This window comes from Platalea leucorodia (genome assembly GCF_965183815.1).
Source record: "Platalea leucorodia genome assembly, chromosome: 3".
Classification (NCBI taxonomy): domain Eukaryota; kingdom Metazoa; phylum Chordata; class Aves; order Pelecaniformes; family Threskiornithidae; genus Platalea; species Platalea leucorodia.
In genome coordinates, this window is record NC_138825.1 from 108,355,168 (window position 1) to 108,375,565 (window position 20,398).

The window sequence follows — 20,398 nt, forward strand, 5'->3', positions numbered from 1 at the left end:
TATCATCTTGAATTGTCTCAAATTGAATTGCCATGCATCGCAGAATAGGGAGTCACAAATATAATACTTTTAGCAAAAGATAAGCTGCTATGTTCTGTTCTAGCCAAGGCTTCTGAATGATTGTGGAAAAACTACTGTATATAGATATTATACTGATCTAGCCAGATACATGGATAATTGTTTAAATACTAGATTTTTAATGAAAATACTCAATCTTTTGTCCAGTTGAAGGTAAAATAAAATATTTCTTTCCACCAGTATGCAAATATTACGTCTTTTAAAATCCTGAATTTGGAAATAATTCTGAAAATTTGTGGGCAGAGGCATTTGGCAGACAGTGAAGCCATAGTGAAGCAACTTACCTCTGACAAAATGCCTATTTTTCTTACTTGTTTCAGTCACATAATTCTTCCAGTATGATACTATGAGCAGAGAGAAATAGTTATGTCCCAGTCTGATGAAACTCACCTGCAGATCTGCAAATTCCAATATTATACACCATAGTGTTTCAGAGTTTTTTGTGGTTGCTTTCTTATATATTTTCTGTATATTGAGCAGACACATCTATTAAGCAAAATTTTTTTGTTCCTCCAAAATTTATGGACCATCTGACACTCTTTAGTAAGGTCATGCATGGATGCAGGCCAGTTGGGCTTTCTTCAAAAGCACATGCGATGATTTTAGTGGTTCAAACCACTACTTCTAAAACTTACATTGAATTGAACTAAGTGTATGAAATTCTTCAGTCATGAAGTGTCTTTTCTGAAGCAGAAACTCTTATGAAAATACTTTTGGAAGGAACATTGCAGTGTATCAACTTTTCATATCTATTATTAAAAATGTTTTATTAATGAAAGAATTATTTTATTTAAGTCTTTAGGTACATAATTCTCTAAGTATTTGTTATATTGGTAAGACTGAATAGGGTGCATGGGCAGAACCACCAGGAGATACTGCTTTTTCTCTGTGTTAAAAGAAACTTTCAAGAGTGGGCTTCTCAGCTGAACCAAAGCAAGTGGAAAGACATTCAGCTGCTGACTGATGCTGACAAGTGTTACCAGTTCTCTACAGTCATATAAAACCACGTCATGGGAATCCTTTCTGTGAAATGATCAAGCTTCATTTCAAGAAAAATGTATTGCTTTTTGCTCTGCTCCTTTGATTCCAGATTTTCAGTAATCTAGTGGTTAAAAACATGATTTCCCACCTAAATTTATTAATGGATGTGCTTGTATCCAATTGTTCTGATGACAATATTGTCTTTTAGTTTTAACAATATTTCTCTTTGTTCTTTGGTTTGGTTCTTTTTTTTTTTTTTTTTTTTTTTCTTTCCTGATGGTTGAAATTAAGTATTGCCAAACTGGAAAATTAATCTATCAAAATATACCAAATATTGTTTACAATGATACTGTAACTACTGAGATCACTTTTGTTCTTAGGCACTTTCTTAAAAGTTTCTTGACATAATTTAAATCTTAAGCAATCCTCCACAGTTTGCAGTGTCTTGCTGTGCAGTCAATGAATCCATTGCATTTGCAATTCATATTATTTGGGGGGGATGGGGATTACACTAGTAAGGTGGAGTACCAAATGCTAGGTATTTTGTAAGGAAGTGACCTTTCTATATTTCTTCTGGAGGACAAGGCAGTTATTAAGTACTTGATACCAGCTCACTGTTTTTATAGCTGTTGGTTCAACTGCTGTATCAACTTCATAATTTACTACCTAAACTGATATATTATTTTCATTTGAAAAAATGTGTTTCTCTGCTAGTGTTCATTCCTTAGTCTAATTCCTTAGTCTAATTTTGTTAGGGTGAATATTTGTCATAAGATAGGTAATAAATGACCTTTTTTGCTGTTACACTGACAAGAAACAGGATTTTCACAAATCCCTTTGTTCTCATTTGGGTTCTTGGGTTAAAGTCAAGGGCAGCTGATTATCAAACAATGCTTTGTAAGAATGGGTAAGCAAATATATTCTGTCTTGCTCAGATTACCTTTCCTGAGGACTGGGGAGAGAGCTCAGTTTATTATGATACTATGATTTGGGGGCTGGAGGTCATGATGTGCAAAAAGAGGCTGTGACAACTGGATTTGTTCAGCCTTAGAATAGAAGGCTTAAGGGTGACATCATTGCTATTCAATTACCTAATAAGAGAGAAGACAGATCCCAGTTGCTAACAGAGGTGCACAGTGAAAAGAGAAGAGGCAGCAGACACAAGTTGCAACATGAGAAATTATGATTAGATATTAGGAAATTTTTTTACCATAAGAGTAGTCAAACACTGGAGCAGGTTCCCCAAAAGGCTGTGGGATTTTCATCCTTGGAGATATTAAAAAGTCAACCAGACAGGGTCCTGAGCACCTGGTCTGTGTTGGCTCTTCTTTGAGGAGGGAGTTGGACTAGACGACCTCTAGAGGTTCTCACAAATTATTTTATGATTCCATAATCACAGTGAGTCGATATCCATGAGATGACAGCTTGAAGTTCTGCCCAGACATTCATTCAAGATTTCTGATTTGATAGACACTTCTAGTAAAACTTTTCACTCCTTGTCTAATAAAGACGTTTGTGTATACAAACAATAGTAATTATGGTTCCTTTGCAGAACTGTTTGCCTGCTGTTTATGGTTGCTGCTTATATATGACTCTGGATAGTGACTTATGCTAGGATTAAATATGTGCATATCTATGATCTTCGTGATGCCTCAGACCCCACAGATGTGATAGACATTGCACTTTCTGTTTCACTAGTCATTCCACTTGATGGGAAGAGAGGTCAAGTAGTGAAGATCTTTGCAGGCAAACGGTCTTCCTAAAAACACAGTTTAACTTGTTATGTGACCCTTTTTTCTTCCTTGATTATTCTCATGAGATCACTTCTGTGTGTGTTCAAAAACAACTGCTGAGCCTTTTTGGATTTTAATAATTAGAATAAGAGTCTGGTATTCCAAGTGGAGCATCTGATATTAAAAGTGAAGAGAGGGATAAATTTCCTGATCAGATTAGTCTTTCTGTATTTTCTAAAGCAGGTATCTTTGATAAGGGTAATGGAGGCCACCGTAACAGCTATCTGTTCTAGATTCTCTTTGTGGTGTAAGACCAGTGATTTTGTATCAGGGAAATGTGTAGAGAATAATCCTCTTGCAATCTTGGAGTGAAAATTGAGTGATTACTATTATTACTTTCTCGGTTACAAAATCATAGAAAATGATAAAAGATGACCTAGTCTTGTTTCACCATCTAGAGAATGCAACATATCTTTTGCTTGAAGAGACACATTCTAAAGGAAATAGCAGAGATTCCCTTTTGCAAGAAGGCAGGTTTGAGTGAAGAGGCACCTTATTCTTGTAAAATGGAATATAATGCCTCATCAGGATCTATTTGTTGTAGATTCCTCATGAACCCAGTCGTCTTTGAGACAGTGGATGGAGAGGTCCAGCATTGGTAATTCTGTTAGTCTGGCATGCATCCTTTGTAAGTGTCAGGGTGGGGGCAGGCACACTCACTAATTTAGCTTTTGAAAGCTTGTTAATGTGAGATGAGATAAGACTGTTTTATACTGATCGAGAAGGTATTATCCTTATTGACTTGTGGTGCAAATGTCAAGACACTAGATAATTCTTTTTTTTCCTAAACCACTAACCTTTTAAGGTACACATAAGGGTTCAGATTTTTCAGAAATTGTTAGTTTCTCACAGATGGGAGACTGAGACGTGAATGTAATTACTTGTATACAGTAATCAGGATTTACAAACAACCTTAACTAACTGCAGCGGCTGACAATTACAACCTGCTCTCACTCTTCCTCCAAGAGGAACCAAACCAGCACTGGCTATCACAAAATTTACATCTGGGAGACAGCATGAAAACAGATGAACCAAAATCTTTGGGAGACTGGCTTATGTTTAACAGATAGTCCAAATGAACAGAACTGGAATCCTACCATGGATACCTTGTTTATCTTCCTAGATAAATAATGGAAATGTTCTCAACTTTTCAAGAGCCTTTACAGTCAAAGACACCAGTTTCCCTGGTTTCTATCTTTGCTGTCATGTTGCATATCTGTATTGAATATCTAGTATAAAGGGGACCTCACACTTGTGAAAGGAGTTAAAACAGATTTGGAGACAAACTGGAGGATCTACTTTTATAACCCATCCATTGGACTGCCAACACTGATAAATCCAGTCTGGAGTTTCAGCACCTTGAAATAAAATAAATCAAAAGGAATCCAAAGAAAGAAAAATATGTGATACCAGTCAAACAGGAATGAATCTAATAAAGACACTAGATTTCTTGGATCAGACATGTCTCCACTTAGTTGTGTTTTTGGTAGGCCATCACAGAGGAGCCTTCGGGCCAGGCTGACTAATGGTTCTTCAAAACTATTTGGTTTGGCTGTTTTATTTCCTATTGAGATCTTCTATTATGATATTTTAGATTAAGACTTACATTTATAATATATTGATGAACTCACCTTCCAACTTACCACTACCTTTCTGCTTGAAAGCTTTGTGCAGGCAGGTTTTTTTATTTTATGCAGAGCAACACGCTTTTGCGTTTTGCAAAATTATTTTTATTACCTGCATGGTGTTGCATTCCTTCTGTAGTATGATTTGGTATAATATTGTTACTACTTTCAGACTTATTGAGAGCAGATATCTTTGTGGTTGGCATATATTTTACCTTTATAGTTTGATTGCATTTTAATTTGATGTATTTGGCGTTTTTGCTTAGCCTGCTAAACTTTCCAGTTGTGAGTAATAATTCTTGCTAGGTCTGCTAATATTTTTTCGTTGGAAAGTCAAGTTTGTTTTTACAGTAATCTTTTATTGATATGCTAATTGGTCATACTGCAAATAATGAATCATCTAACAAATAAATTTCTGAATTTGTGAACTGCTTAAATTAATGGAAAAAGGACAAACTATATATTCTTTTATTTATGAATCTTTCCAATCTGTCTTAATGTACCTCCATGAGCAATTCATGATACCATTACAATATCATGTGTTCTTCTGGTTCCAAAACCAGCTTCCTGAAGAATTAGAATTCCACATAAAATATGAGTACTAATAAAATTAAACACAGATACCTGTAGTATGAAAAGTGGACCGCATAAATGTCATTACTTATTGTTAGTGCTTACTTGAATTGAGTAACTATAAAACACATTATGATTTACAGTGCTTAGAGTTGGATTTAAAACTGTTTATAAGTTAATTTTATTCCTCTGGTTTTAGAACTAATACATAAATAATCTGATTTTTATTATAACAGTATTTTTATCTGACTGTCTTAAGTATCAGTTGAGTCTATTTTAAAACTGATGTCTAGTTTACGAGTCTATTAAATGAATTCACATAATTATTGAATATTGATAATTCAAGGTGATTTGCACTGTAACACTTCAGCCTCTTGTACATAAGGAACGTAAATCTGGACAAGACTTATAGCAGACAGAAGTGACTTCTATTTGGAAGTCTTTTAGGGATCTAAATCAAGTAACTTGATGATTTCACACTATTTACCAGTGTCTAAATACTTTATGAAAATGCTTCACAGCAGTGTCTAGGTACTTCGCAAGACACCCTGATGATTTAGTTGAAATTTCTTTGATTTCTTCAAAATTTTACTGTAAAAGACAACATTTTCATCACTTTGACAAGTATTTTATTGCCACTACTTTGGTAAAATTATGCTGGCTGTTTTGTGGGAGGACTTTTACTCAAAAAATTATGGTACTGGGAAAGAAATGAAGCAAATCTTGTACAGCTGCTCATAATAATTTTATAACTGCATCAACTTTATAATATTCAGCAATAATTCAGATTGTGATAAGTAGGATCTAGGGTTATCACTGAAGATCAAAATTCATTATTTTCTCTTGTATCCTATATTTAAGATTAAAAGCCTCAACCTTGCAAATAAATGGTCTGAATATATCCTCTTTCTGCTTTGACTTATAAGGAAATCAGAAAATACTAGCTAATGGGATTTTTTGTTGCAGTAAGAGTCTGTAAAGACACATTGCTTTCAGGCTGTCTACTTAGCTTATCTCTTTCTGATACAATTAATATATCTGTTTCTTAACTTTATAAACTAATCACTTAGTAGTTCCTTAGTATATTCCATCTGTAGGGGAAAACAGTTTGTATAGAAAGTAAACAGTTAAAGTGCATCTAAAAGTATTACCATTTAAATACAATCTCTTATTGTGTTATAAGTACTTTCCTTTCTCCTTGCTGAAACTACTCAGTGAGTGAAAGGAAGACTTTTGGTTAAAAAAATAGAGAAAGAATGGACCTTCATTGTAATACTTTTCATTCAAAGTTGACAAATTACTTATTATTTCCCCTTTAGCATATAGGGTGAATCATAAGCATCTTCCAGAAGTCATAGAAAAAAAAAAGCAAGAGGAAGTTAAAACATGAGTTTTAAATACACATTTTAAAGATGTTACTATAGTATGTTTCAGGTATTTTATAGAAAACATATTGTCAAAACTGTGAAATATTGTAGCGTTACAATAATAACTTGCAAGATAATGGAACTATTGCAATTTATGATTGAATGCAGATTCTGTGGATTTAAATATTTGCATTTTAAGTACATAAAATGTAGACAGTTATGAAAACATGCATATATGTTTTAAACCTGAAAGTACCTTACTGAATGTATTTTTCATATTATTTTTACATTTACCCTCATCCCCAAGTCTTCATACTGCTTAGTTTTCTCATGTTGAATTTATTACCTCTCTGATCTGCACTAGAAGAGTATGTGATTTAGTATTCATTTTTAGAAGATAAAAAAGATTTTATTATTTCATTCATTGACAGTGTTTCAGGCTAGGGGGAAAGATGATTCTTCCACTTTTAGATTTCTTGTTAGGCTTTTGAGCAAGTCATGGGTAAAACACCCTGATTGTGAAGTTTCTAGAGTCCTGGTCTCCTGCTTTCCTACAGATGTACGAGGTTTATCGAAAAGACTTCTGGCACAAACTCAGAAAGACATTTAGACACTAAGATGCAAATCAAGAAAACAAATAAATTGGGGGGCCCACGTGTTGGAATTGAATTTAGAAATGCTCATTACAGTTTCTTTGCTCACTGAAAAGAGCTAGACTTGAGATGCTGCATCCAAATAGTGGATACAGGTGATCCACTATGCATCTCGATCAGCTGGTTGTCCTCTAAACTGAGTGTGCGCAGTCCCCTTTCATAAGGAAACCAGGGCAAGCTGTATGTGTATTTTTGAGATTACATGTGTCTGGATCTTCTGGTGGCATGGAGCTGGGATACAGCCAGTGAACACATTTGGAGCCGGCATTGAACACATTTGGAACACACACCTAGGTCAGAGCGTTAGTCATTCTCTGTCTGTAGCAATGCCACTGAAGAGGCTGCTACCTCCAGCCTGCTTCTACTGCTGGTTTGTGCTCCTGAATGAGTTACCGCCTTAGCTCTAATGGCTGAGGGTTTTTTCGTTCAGAATGGGCTCAATTAACTTAGACAGGTTTTGTCACAGTTTTATTAGAATTGCTTTTTTTTTGAGCAAAAGACTATCCACTGCAACCGGTGTAGCTATTGCTGGAGAAGAATGTCTAAGGAAGTTTTTGAGAATTGCATAATGGGACTTACAATAGCTGACACATCGTGGAGCATTGTGTAAACTAGCTAGCAGAGAATGTTAATAAAAGGGGTATACTGGAAATATTGTTACATTCCTGGAGTTAGCTGCTGACATTAAACCTTGAAATAGTCACCTCTGAGAAATGGAGATTCATGGTCTAATAATTCCTTCAGAGTCTGTGTCCCTGTTAGCATCTGGGTATAGGGAAGTGGACCACTCTCCTCTTTTAGGAAACACAGGGAAAGGGGTGCAGATGGAAGAGAGAAGTAATTTTCATAAACTATTTATCTGTCTAAGGATCTACCTGGAAAACAGGAGTCCTGAGTTGATAATATTTTCTCCGCTTGATGGATTTCAAACCCACAGCATGCATTTCAGCGATCAGTGACGAGGCCATCGAGTATTTGAGCCTGAGAACTGTCTTCCCCTCATCTCGTCAGAGCTGGGTAATTGCAGAGGGAGCTCAGTATTACTTATAAAGGAATTTTGCCTTTAATGTTGTCAGCCAAAGTTTGATTTCTATGCTGGATTTATTGCATAAATTTTATAGTTTTTAGGTTAATGTAACTGTGCATAAATGTAACGGTTCTCTAAATGTTACTGAGATATATTCGTTGTTTCGACAGTAAGAACTACACGGAGAGTGTCTGTTATGTAACAAAAGTTACATTTGTTTCTATCAGTGTAGTAATTTTATTGGCTAGTCTGCTGTTCTTGAATTAAGATGAATGCCATCTGTGCTCCACTTAATATTTTATAGGCTTTTATTATAATCCTTCTTTATTGTATCTTGACTAAATTCCAGCTACATTCTTTAAAATCTCTCTTCATGTGACAGATGACATTATGAAAATAAAAATATATTTTAATCACTAAAATTCATTTATATTTTACCTTCAATGGGATTTTTATATCTATTGTTTTTTATTTTGTACAACTAGCTTTTTTAAATTTTTTTTCTGTCTTGTTTTCTGCTAGCAATATCACAGGTATGTTATTATATATGGCAGTTCCATATGCATTAATCGTAATACTAGAAAGAACCCTGCAATGATGTCACGCAAGCTTTCGCTACTTGTAATCCATTGAGACATGAAATCCAAATCCTGGCCTGATACAATTGAATTTGTAACAACGAATCAATTAAAGTCCAGTCACAGCAAGCTTTGCAGTAAAAGGAAGATGTAAGGATTCAGGATGGTTTACACGATATGTACTATCGTGCAAGGCCTGAAATCATTCAAGAAACGGGAACTGGAACCCAGACAGGGAATAACCCCTTGCTGGTGAGGGAAGTAAGGCCACAGTGAGAATTTGGGAACTTACTGGCTATGATGTCCTTTTGAGCTAGGTCACTTCAACTGAATAGCATGTAAAAATACTACATAACCAGAATGTTACCTACATTTTAAGAGGAGTGTTGATGAGTTGTTAATGGCTTGCTCTTTGAAATTGTAGGAACAGTTGTGATCACATCATGCATTGTACTTTTGTATAAAGATCCCTTACAAATTTTTAAAAAGTACTAAAATAGTTTTACATTTACTAATGAAATCAATACATTCTGATTTTACACCATAACAGAAATATGGGAATATACACAGAAGAGCTGCAGTTACTTTCTCACTTTTGTAAAGTCAAAAGAACTTAAGAAACTAAAGTAAAACAGATTTAGGATGTAATAAATCTGAACATTGGTATGGGTTACACTAAATACAACTGGAAAAAAATTATTTTGGCATAATTATCAACATATCAAAACTGTTAGTCTCCATTTGGACATTCTCTGTTTATGTTTCACTAGTCAGCAAAGCCAAGCACCAGGGAATCCTCCAGTAGACCTCCAGAAAAATCCATTAAAAATGCAAAAATAGCAGATGAAAAATCCAACACAGATTTTTATGGAAAAAGCAAAAAGACAAGTCCTGAGAAGACTTCAGATACAGCATTTGCCAAAGATAAGCCCAGATAACATATGACTTATGTCATATGTTGACTTAGGTGATGACTTAAGTCAACATAAATAAATTCTGAGATAACGTGTTGTGGAATGAATATTATTCTGTGAATGAATATTATTCTGTCAGAGTTACTCTCCATCTTACACAAATACCCAAGTATTTGGGATGGCAGAATAAGGGAGAACTGTGAATTCTTTTTAGGACACTGTTAACTGCAGTTTAATGAACCCGTAGAGGAAATACTGTTTAGATACAGGGATAATCTCTTCTAATGCTAAGCTTTTAATCTAGAAATGTTTTTTCTGTATATGTTATATAGTTGGATCTTTGTAGATCTCAGAAATAGTATATATAACCTCCTTTTTGTAGATATATGTTAATGGAAGAAATATACCTAGCAAAACACTGCAAGGCACAAATATATTCATGCCACTTCAAATACCAGAAGTATCTGATGTTACTAGAAGGTAGAGAACATTAACTTTGTGTTCCATAAATACATTTAATAATAATTTTGTTATTCTTAATGTTCCCATTTTTCTTGAAGTACTTCTTTTCCTCCTTCCACTTTTTAATGTGTTTTCAGAATGTTTGGAAATTTTCAATATTTACAATATCATATCCCCTATCACCCGCAAACCTCCGGAAAGATTGAACAGTATAATGGACTGCTAAAGACTGCTGACCATATTGAGTGCTGGGGCATGGAAATACTGGTATGCAAATTTAACAGAAGCCACTTGGTTGGTTAACACCAGAGGATCAGCTAACTGTCCTCATCCTGCCCATACAAAGCCTCTGCATACTGTGGGAGGAGATAAGATTCCCATAATGCACATTGGAAAGTTGCCAGGAAAGGCAGTGTGGATTGCTCCTCCATTGGGAAAAGGCAAACCCATTTCTTGGATTGTATTTGTTCAAGCACCCGAGTAGGCTTGTTAGATAATGTGGAAGAATAGGGAGATCCAGTGTGTATCTCAAGGATATTTAAACTTGGGGGAAAATAATCCATGATTTAAATTATGTGTTGTAGGAACAAATGGAACAGGACATACCTGAACTGATGAAGAATGAGCTTCAGAAGGAACCGGGTAAGTGCAGTGATGACCCAGTCCATGCCAGTCTTGGCATGCAACATGTTGCTTCTCCTGTCCTGAGAGATCATTTTGACACATGGGGCTCAAGTCCTCACCTGGTGTTATAGACATATTTTGGGGGAAGGCCCATGGAATGAAGGAATAATATCTATCTATGTGTTAAAGGACAGAGGATAGTGGTTAATAAGGATGTACAAACCTCGATGTTTATATAATCTAACATGTAAGGATGTTAGATGTAAAGATGGTTTAAGTATGTAGTGTAAGTTTTAAGTGTTGGTAAGAGGGGATTTCAGGAATGAGAAATAGAATAGAAAGAATACTTAGATGTATCAGATAATGTGGGATCTGAACATGACACAAATGTTATGGAATGAGGGGTGGAGGTTGTACTGGGTCTGGCAGGGATGGAGTTAACTTTCTTCACAGCAGTCCAGATAGTGCTGTGCTTTGCATTTGTTCCTAAAACAGTGTTCATAACACACCCATATTTTGGCTATTGTTGAGCAGTGTTTGCACAGTCTGTCTAGTCAAGACTGTCTCTCTAACACACCACTTCCACCCCTGCAAAGGCCAGTAGGCTGTGGGTGGACAAGAGGTTGGGAGGGGACATAGCCAGGACAGCTGACCCAAACTGACCAAAGGAATATTCCATACCACACGATGTCATGCTCAGCAATAAAAGCAGAGGAGAAAGAGGAAGATGTGGAGACATTGATGGTTATGGTGTTTGTCTTCCCAAGCAACCACTACACATACTGAGGCCCTGCTTTCCAGGAACTGACTGGATGTCTGCCTGCAGATGGCAAAGAGTGAATAAATTCATCTTTTTACTTTGCTTCCATATGCAGCTTTTGGTTTTCTTACTAAACTGTCTTTATCTCAACCCACGAGCCTTTCCATCTTCTTTTCTTCCTCTGTCCTGTTGAGGAGAGGGAGTGAGAGAGTGGCTGGGTGGGGGTCTGGCAGCCAGCCAAAGTCAACCCACCACAAATATATGTATATTTAAATATATGTCTTTATATATAATCATCTTGTATGTTGCAAGGGGGAGGGCCCTACTTTCCAGTTAAGCTTATAAACAGTATTAAATTCTGAAAGGTTTTTTGATAAAATTCAATACATATATTAAAGTCAGCTCTATTTTTTGGTAAGGAGGTTATTCTGAGAAAATAATTCACTCAGTTCTAAGTAAAGACATTGAAGTGAACTACTTTGTTACATGGTATTGTGCTGGTTTTGGCTGGGGTAGAGTTAATTTTCTTCATAGTAGCTGGTATGGGGCTATGTTTTGGATTTGTGCTGGAAACAGTGTTAATAATACAGGGATGTTTAGTTATTGCTGAGCAGTGCTTACACAGAGTCAAGGCCTTTTCTGCTTCTCACACCACCCTGCCAGCAGTAGGCTGGGGATGCACAAAAAGTTGGGGACACAGCCAGGACAGCTGACCCCAACTGACCAAAGGGATATTCCATACTATGTGACGTCATGCTCAGCAATAAACTAGGGGGAAAGCTGGCCAGGAGGCTGCTGCTCGGGGACTGACTGGACATTGGTTGGTTGGTGGTGAGCAATTGTTTTCATGTGCATCACTTGTCTTTCTTGGGTTTTATTTTTCTCTCTTTGTTATTTTCTTTCTCATTACAATTATTATTACTATTACTATTACTATTATATTTAAATTATTAAACTGTTCTTATCTCAACCCACGAGTTTTCTCACTTTTACCCTTCCAATTTTCTTAGCTCCTCCTGTGAGGGGAGGGGAGTGAGAGAGCAGCTGTGTAGTGCTTAGGTGCCAGCTGGGGTTAAACCATGACAGGTATTTTTCAAATGCATTTCTGTATTGTAAAGTTGAAAGTTCAGAATAAAGGAAGACACTGAGTTGTATTAAAGGACTTGATAAGCATGCTGAAATTTCAAAGCAAATTTTTTCATTACATTTCAGCATCAATCTTTAAAGTGAGTTAACCAAGAGAAGAAATTCAAAGAACAAAAGCACAAGATGACAAATACGTGCTAGTAGAGATGTCTATTGATCAGGTAAAGTCAAGGCAAATTTATTGCTCTCTGTAATGTGATCATAGTTGGCCAGACCCCTTGGGATGTAACTGCTTGCTGCTTTTTCTTGAAGTAAGTCTTTAAAGTGTTTTTGCTAGAACATGTGGAAAATAAGCTAGACATTTTAAACTGACCTCACGACTCCATGGTAAAAAAGATAAATAAAAGGTTTAAGAAGTTTTCTCATGGCTATTGAGTCTCTAACAGATGGGTTTATGATTCCACTCCTCCTTTGTACTCTGACAAAATAGTGGAATCAAAACAGGAACCCTCACCCATGAGCTCATACAACTTTTTGCTTGGTTTGTTTGGTTTTTGACTGGTAATGTCACGGTAGAGAAAGAGCAGAATGGTGTATACCAGGCTGCCTCTCAGAAGTGAGATCAAGAGAATACCCAGGTTTTCTTATGCTTCTTTTCTGGCAGGGTTAGAATGTGTTGTGTTGAATTTTTGTGCTGTGCTGAATGGATATATATATACATTTTCTATAGACCCTTAAGCCCTGTCACTAAAAAAAACCTGATTCTAATCTATCCAGGCAAATCAGAAATTATATTAGTGATCATTAAGAGCATACAGATTTCCTCATTAAAATCAATAATAAACAGGAACATTTCACATGTATAGTTAAAAAAAAAACAATAGAGAAGACCAGATGAAATATTTTGATTTCATCTGTTGTTAACTCATGATAATTATGTTGTCATTAAATCATTAATTCATTACATTAATTTATTGTATTAATGTGATATTTAAGTTAATTAATGGGGCTTCTATATGCATGTACATTTTCACATCTTAGTAATTTTTGTAATAGTTACAGTAAATAAACAACTTTTTGTGATTTTATAGCATTATATCCATACTGTTTAAAAAAATCTAAAAAAAAGAGCTATTTTGTGCTTTAAGTATCTCCTTATACTTGATATGTGCCCAAGTACATAAGTCAGAAATGGAGTAGTAGATACTTTAAAAATAAGGAAAAAAGAGGAAAATGTACTAATCAGGATACTGTACTAATCAAGATACTGTAGTATTTTATTTTATCTTTATTTATATTTGGAAGAGATTGAGATAAAAGATGGCTTTTATGTTTCTTTTTTGCAAAAACATCTGATTAAATATGCTGGTGTCTTTCAGTTTCAGCACAGATGAGACAGAGATTGCTGAAGGGCAATGAACTATCACCCTCTCTGAAATCTCTCATTCAATTCATCTGTCAGGTCAAACCTGTTCTGACAGTGAAATCTTTATTTTTGTATTTTAAAGGGAATTCAAAGCTTGTGAAAAGTGCCAGATTGACAGCATAGAAAGGTGAAGTGATCTGTTTATTCACGGAACAGATACTGCTCATGAAGTAGCATCAGCATTGAAGATTTTACAAGAAAGTTCACACAGGCTTTAGCATTAAAGTACAATTGCTCCATAATTAACTGCAGGTCATAAATGTAAAAACCACAGCAACATCTAGAAGACAGTTGCCTACTACAACTAACAACAGCACCAGCTTTATCATCTTTTACAGTTTAGTTTCCTACTTTAGTCTTTTGTGTGTATGAAACTGTTTTCAACCTTCTTACTTTTTCCATTTGACTACCCATTTGACTACTTTCCATTTGACTACTTAAGGAGGAAATATGTGTAGCCAAAGCTCAATTAGAGCTGAAGCTGGCCAGTATTGTGAGGGACAATAAAAAGGGCTTTTAAAAATATGTAAATAGCAAAAGGTAGGCCAGAAATAACACTGGCCCGTTACTTGATGAGCATGGTCACCTCACAAACAGGGACATAGACAGAGACATTTAACGCTTTCTTCACCTCGGTCTTCAACACCGATGATGGGCTCTGGGACCCCCAGAGCCCTGGACTAGAGAACCATGACTGTGAGAACGACAAACTCCCAACCAACCCCAAACTTGTGTGGGATTTGCTGCTCCAGCTGGATCCCTATAAGTCAATGGGGCCTGATGAGATTCATCCAAGGGTACTTAAAGAGCTGGCTGATGTCATAGCGAGATCTCTCTCAATGATTTTTCAATGCTCTTGGGAATCGGGAGAGGTCCCAGTTGACTGGAAGTTGGCAAACGTTGTCCCAATCTTCAAGAAGGGCAACAGGGATGATCCTGGTAACTACAGGCCTGTCAGTCTCACCTCTGTGCCTGGCAAAATTATGGAGAAGATTATTCTGGGAGTTATTGAAAAACACCTGAAAGACAACACAGTCATTGGTCCCAGCCAGCACAGGTTCATGAGGGGAAAGTCCTGCGTAACAAACTTAATTTATTTGTATGACAAGGTTACCCACCTAGTTGGCCAAGGGAAGCCAGTGGATGTAATCTTTTTGGATTTCAGTAAAGCTTTCGATACTGTCTCTCACTGTAGCCTCCTGGACAAAATGTCCAGCATACAGCTGGATAAACACATAATGCAATGGGTGAGCAACTGGCTGACGGGTCAGGCTCAAAGGGTTGTAGTAAATGGGGTTACATCGGGCTGGCAACCAGTGACTAGCGGGGTTCCGCAGGGATCCATCTTAGGGCCAATATTCTTTAGTGTCTTCATAAACGACTTGGATGCAGGACTTGAAGGATTACTATCTAAGTTTGCCAATGACACAAAATTGGGAGGAGCTGTTGACACTCTTGAGGGCAGAGAGGCCCTGCAGAGAGATCTGGACAAATTAGAGAGCTGGGCAATCACCAACCGTATGAAGTTTAACAAGGGCAAGTGCCAGATTTTGCACCTGGGACATGGCAGCCCTGGATGTACATACAGACTGGGGAACGAGAGGCTGGGGAGCAGCCCCGTGGAGAGGGATCTGAGGGTTCTGGTCGATGGCAAGTTGAACATGAGCCAACAGTGTGCCCTGGCAGCCAGGAGGGCCAACCGTGCCCTGGGGTGCATCAAGCACTGCATTGCTAGCCGGTCGAGGGAGGTGATTGTCCTGCTCTACTCTGCACTGGTGCGGACCCAGCTTGAGTACTGTGTGCAGTTTTGGGCACCACGGTACAAAAAGGATACAAAGATACGAGAGAGTGTCCAGAGGAGAGCCATGAAGATGGTGAAGGGTTTAGAGGGGAAGCTGTACGAGGGGGGGCTGAAGTCCCTTGGTCTGTTCAGCCTGGAGAAGAGGAGACTGAGGGGAGACCTCATCGCGATCTACAGCTTCCTCAAAAGGGAAGGAGGAGGGGCAGGCGCTGATCTCTTTTTCCCGACGACCAACGATAGAACCCGAGGGAACGGCAGGAAGATATGCCAGGGGAGGTTTAGGTTGGATATTAGGAAAAGGCTCTTCACCCAGAGGGTGGTGGAGCACTGGAACAGGCTCGCCAGGGAGGCAGTCACGGTGCCAAGCCTGACAACATTTAAGAAGCATTTGGACAATGCCCTCAGCCATATGGTGTGAATTTTGGGGTTGTCCTATGCAGGGACAGGAGTTGGACACAATGATCCTTGTGGGTCCCTTCCAACTCAGGACATTCTATGATTCTATGATACCCATTGTGTAAGGTGAGTTGAGATTATGTGTTGCCATTTTATACGCACTCGGTTTGCCACTGGTTCTTTTTGAGATGATCTTTACTACAGTAATCTATGCCAAAATAACTGCAAGGCTAGATGGCAGTATATTACACTTGATGGTATAGTTGGAAAAGATGCGACTGAGTTACCATGAAATGGAATGGGAACATAAAAGGAGAGGGAGAATAAGGAAGAAGGAAAGTATAGCAAGTTGATTTTTCGGGAAAGCATGGAATACAGAGATACAGAAGATACAAATGGAAAAAGAGATGCAGAGATTAAGAAAATTCAGAGATGGAAACAAAAACAATAGACAGAGGAAAAAAATAGAAACAAGTGAAATAAGAAATAAAGAATGTTAAGTATTAATGAAAGGGCATGATAAATATGTAAAAACGTGTTCATTTTTGGAGTATACTTGTTATACAAAATTATGATGCTCATTTTTCTTCATTACAAGGTAAACAGCTGTGGGGCTATATCAATATTTTTCTTTGCTTGGAGAACCAATATGCATAAGATCAATCTTTCAGAAGAGCTATTTTGCATTGCTAGAATGTTACATCTTTACTTTTAATGATACTTTCCTTGGAATGTATTTAGTTGAGTAGTTTCCATATATTTATTTTATTAATTTAATTAATAAGATTCCTGTAATTTTCTGTAAGTATTGCAGTGTTCTCAAACAAAGCCTTCTAGTTAATTTTTATTTCTCTGCCTCTTATCCTTTTTACTCAGTGTGGTCGATGAATGTGTGTAAACACTTTTTATCAAATCCAACACATTTGCATTTGTCTTTGAAAAGTAAAACTTCTGTACTTTTACAGATAAGGGTTTATTACAATATTGAAAGGGAAATTAAGCATTTGGACAGTGGACCAAAGACTACTGCTTATTGTTCTCTGCTAGTCAAAATGAAGTTGCGATGATGGCATGTTAAAAATATGAATGGAATGTGGCCCAGCATAATTAGTCTATGTGCCAGAAGAAGAGCAAGAAGGGACAACTAATTTTGTTAAAATCCTAAAAAAAGTCAGAAAATGTGTTGTTTGTGTTTTGATTGGTGAAGACGTCACAAATCCAAGACAGTGATTGTTTAAATTCTGGTAAATTTTAAAAAGATCAGAAATCAGTATTCTCATGCCTTGCTTCTTTAAAATACGTGTTTTCTCAATAACCTTATAATAAGATAAATGTTAGCATTTTCAGTTTAGTGGAATAAGGTTAAAATGGTTTTAGCGCTGTAATTGTGATACTTTTGTTCCCGATGGTTGTTCTAATTCACTTTCATACATGGACAGTAATTTTGATTTGGCTAAATTATTTATAAGTCTGCGAATATGAAATTAGCATAATTCATTATGTTACTACTTTAAGCCAAATCCTCTAGCTCTTACTTAAGCAAAAACCTTGCTGAAGTGTATACCTATCCCTGAACTAAAAAAAAGAGTTTAGACTTGAGTAAGGTCTTCAGATTAGACCTTCTGTTTCTTAATATATATGTAAATACTTATTTTGTATATATTTTGATTCATAAATTAAAGAATTAGTATTTCATTCATTGTATATTACCACTGAATAAAAGTTAAAAGTAAGGAAAAAAAGTTACGATGAAATTAAGGATAAAAGTTAGAATGGAACTAGAATACGGGAAGTTCTAATGACTAGTATACAAACTCTGCAAATTAGGAAGAGCTAATTTATTTTTACGTATGTAGGTTGCAGCTGAGAATGTGCAAGAAGAAATTACCGCACATACCAGAAGTACTGTGACTGAGGTTAGATTTCCTTATTTTTTTAGGTGTGAGTGTGTGCATATTTTAAATATAAGGTAGATTTTTAATGCAGAATGTAAAACATTTTGCGTTTGATTCTGAATATGAAGCCAGTTAGTCTAGTTTTGATTAAAGGGTAGAATGGAGACTTGCATGAGCTTGTTTTTTGGTTTGGTTCTGATGTGGCTGAAATTTCAATGAACCGTTTACCTCAGGACATCTGTATTATTAAAAGATGATGGGACTCCTGTAGGATTCAGTAATCAGATTTCTGTCATTGTTACAGTAGTAACTCATGAAATTGCAGCAGCATTCTATCAGTTTTAACTGAAAATTGAACTCCATTTGACTTAACTTGTGGATACAAACATCACCCCCTTTTCCTTTTGCAACCTAAAAATAAAATACAATACAATCACAGAGATTTTCTTGTGAATACCTATGGAAGCAATAGAAATAAGTCTATTTAGGTAAGTCCTTTTGCCTGAATGTATTTATTTTCATTCTACCGCAAACAGTCACTTGTCTTTTACAAACTTGACTTAGATTTGACTCATTTTTTAACAGCGTTGTAAGAGAAAAAGGAGCTCTTAAGGTTCATGTGATGAATTCCCCGGCAGGAGTCCTGGTTTCACCGAAATTAGTGTGTGCTTTATCATTGACTTCAGTAAGATTAATAAAATAGTACTATACATATGCTTTATGAGATAATGATTAATCTGAAAAGCATAGCTGGTATGTCAGAATCTCTCTGTCATTGAACCATTTGACTTTGTGTTACTTATGATAAAAGGAATGCCTACACTGGTTCTTTGTATACTTAAATCAATGAATTGAAAAAAGAAGCAAATCTCATTTTAAAGACAGCATTGTCAGTGTTTTACTTATGGGAATGTGAATATACCTGCAGCATATGAATGTTGAGACTGAAACCACTTGGGAAGAGCTAGTGCCACTTGATGCTGAGGCAATTTAATAGTTTACTTAATGATTTTTAAAAATGGCAACAGGATTCACAAAGAAAATTTATGATCATAATTACAGCATCTACTTTTTAAGCATGATGTTATTTAGTCAAATTTGTAGTCTCAGTATAGTCACTTAAGCTTCCTGTAGAATGCATGTGGAAAATAGGAAATCTCAGACTGTGATCCACAAAAGCCTGCATGCCAGGTGTGAGCCATCTGAACTGGTAAGGGCAAGATAGGTGATACAAGCTCTGGCCCTTAGTTTGAATGGGTTTAAACTCAGGCCTTATGACGTTATCCTAAGATACTGAGCTACGAAAGAGTTTGTCATGAATATCTTTCATTTGCTTTTAACTGAAACTATGTTCACGTTGTGTCATTGAGTAAATGGCCCCTGTAGGAGGAAATAAAATACAATGCTCCCTCAGACTGGGAGCTGACTACTGGCCTCCATTAGAGTCTTCTATTTAATTTCTCTTTCTCTGTAGACCACCGTGCTAACACCATTTCTACAAGTTGAACTCGCTGAGACTACATTTTCCTGTATGAGAAAAGGCAAAGCCACTTACTCTATCTCCTTGTATTTAGAAGATAGATTCCAGCAAAACTTGAGTCTTGCTCTCAGACTTGAATCCAAAGATAGAATTTGGCCCTCTATATTTGTGTTGTATAAGTGTGCATATGCATGCATAAATGCAGGTATAACCACACATACTTATGGCAAAAATTTGAGATGATGATTCAGAATATCAAGACATAGATTATTACATTACTCACAGAAAAAAAAGCTCTTCAGTTTGTGTATTTCTGTAACTCTTAGAAAAAGTGCAGAAAGATTGTAGAAATAATTAAATACCTTTAAAAATGTATGTGTCCTTCGGCTGGGGCTGCACGGCTAGAAGGCGTGTCCCCTGGGTGGTGGATAGGGGATCCCTCTCTGGAGGGATCATCATGTTACTTTCCATATGAGTAAGGGAGAGCTCGGAACGATTCTCGGAAGCTTTTTTTATCTTGGAATAGATCTTCTTCAAAAGTCTTGGTGGACTTCTGTATCAGATAGAGTAAGACCTATATAGACTTGGAAATATAGACTCTATATAATCTCTGTTTCAGAGATTTATTCATATTGACCACTTTATGTGTGTGCTTTAGATGCTTTAGATGCTCTAAATCTTCCTATTCTACTTCTGAGAGGGTGCTAGTCTCCCTAAATAACATAAGTAGATTAGGTTCCTTGTTTTGGTCCTCTTGTATTACACCTAAGTGAAATGCCTCAGGTAACAAAGAATAAACAGTACAGATTCTTATACAAGTCTATCTATGCTTTAAATGCAACTGATCAAGTAAATTCAATTAAACATGTTAAATGTGTG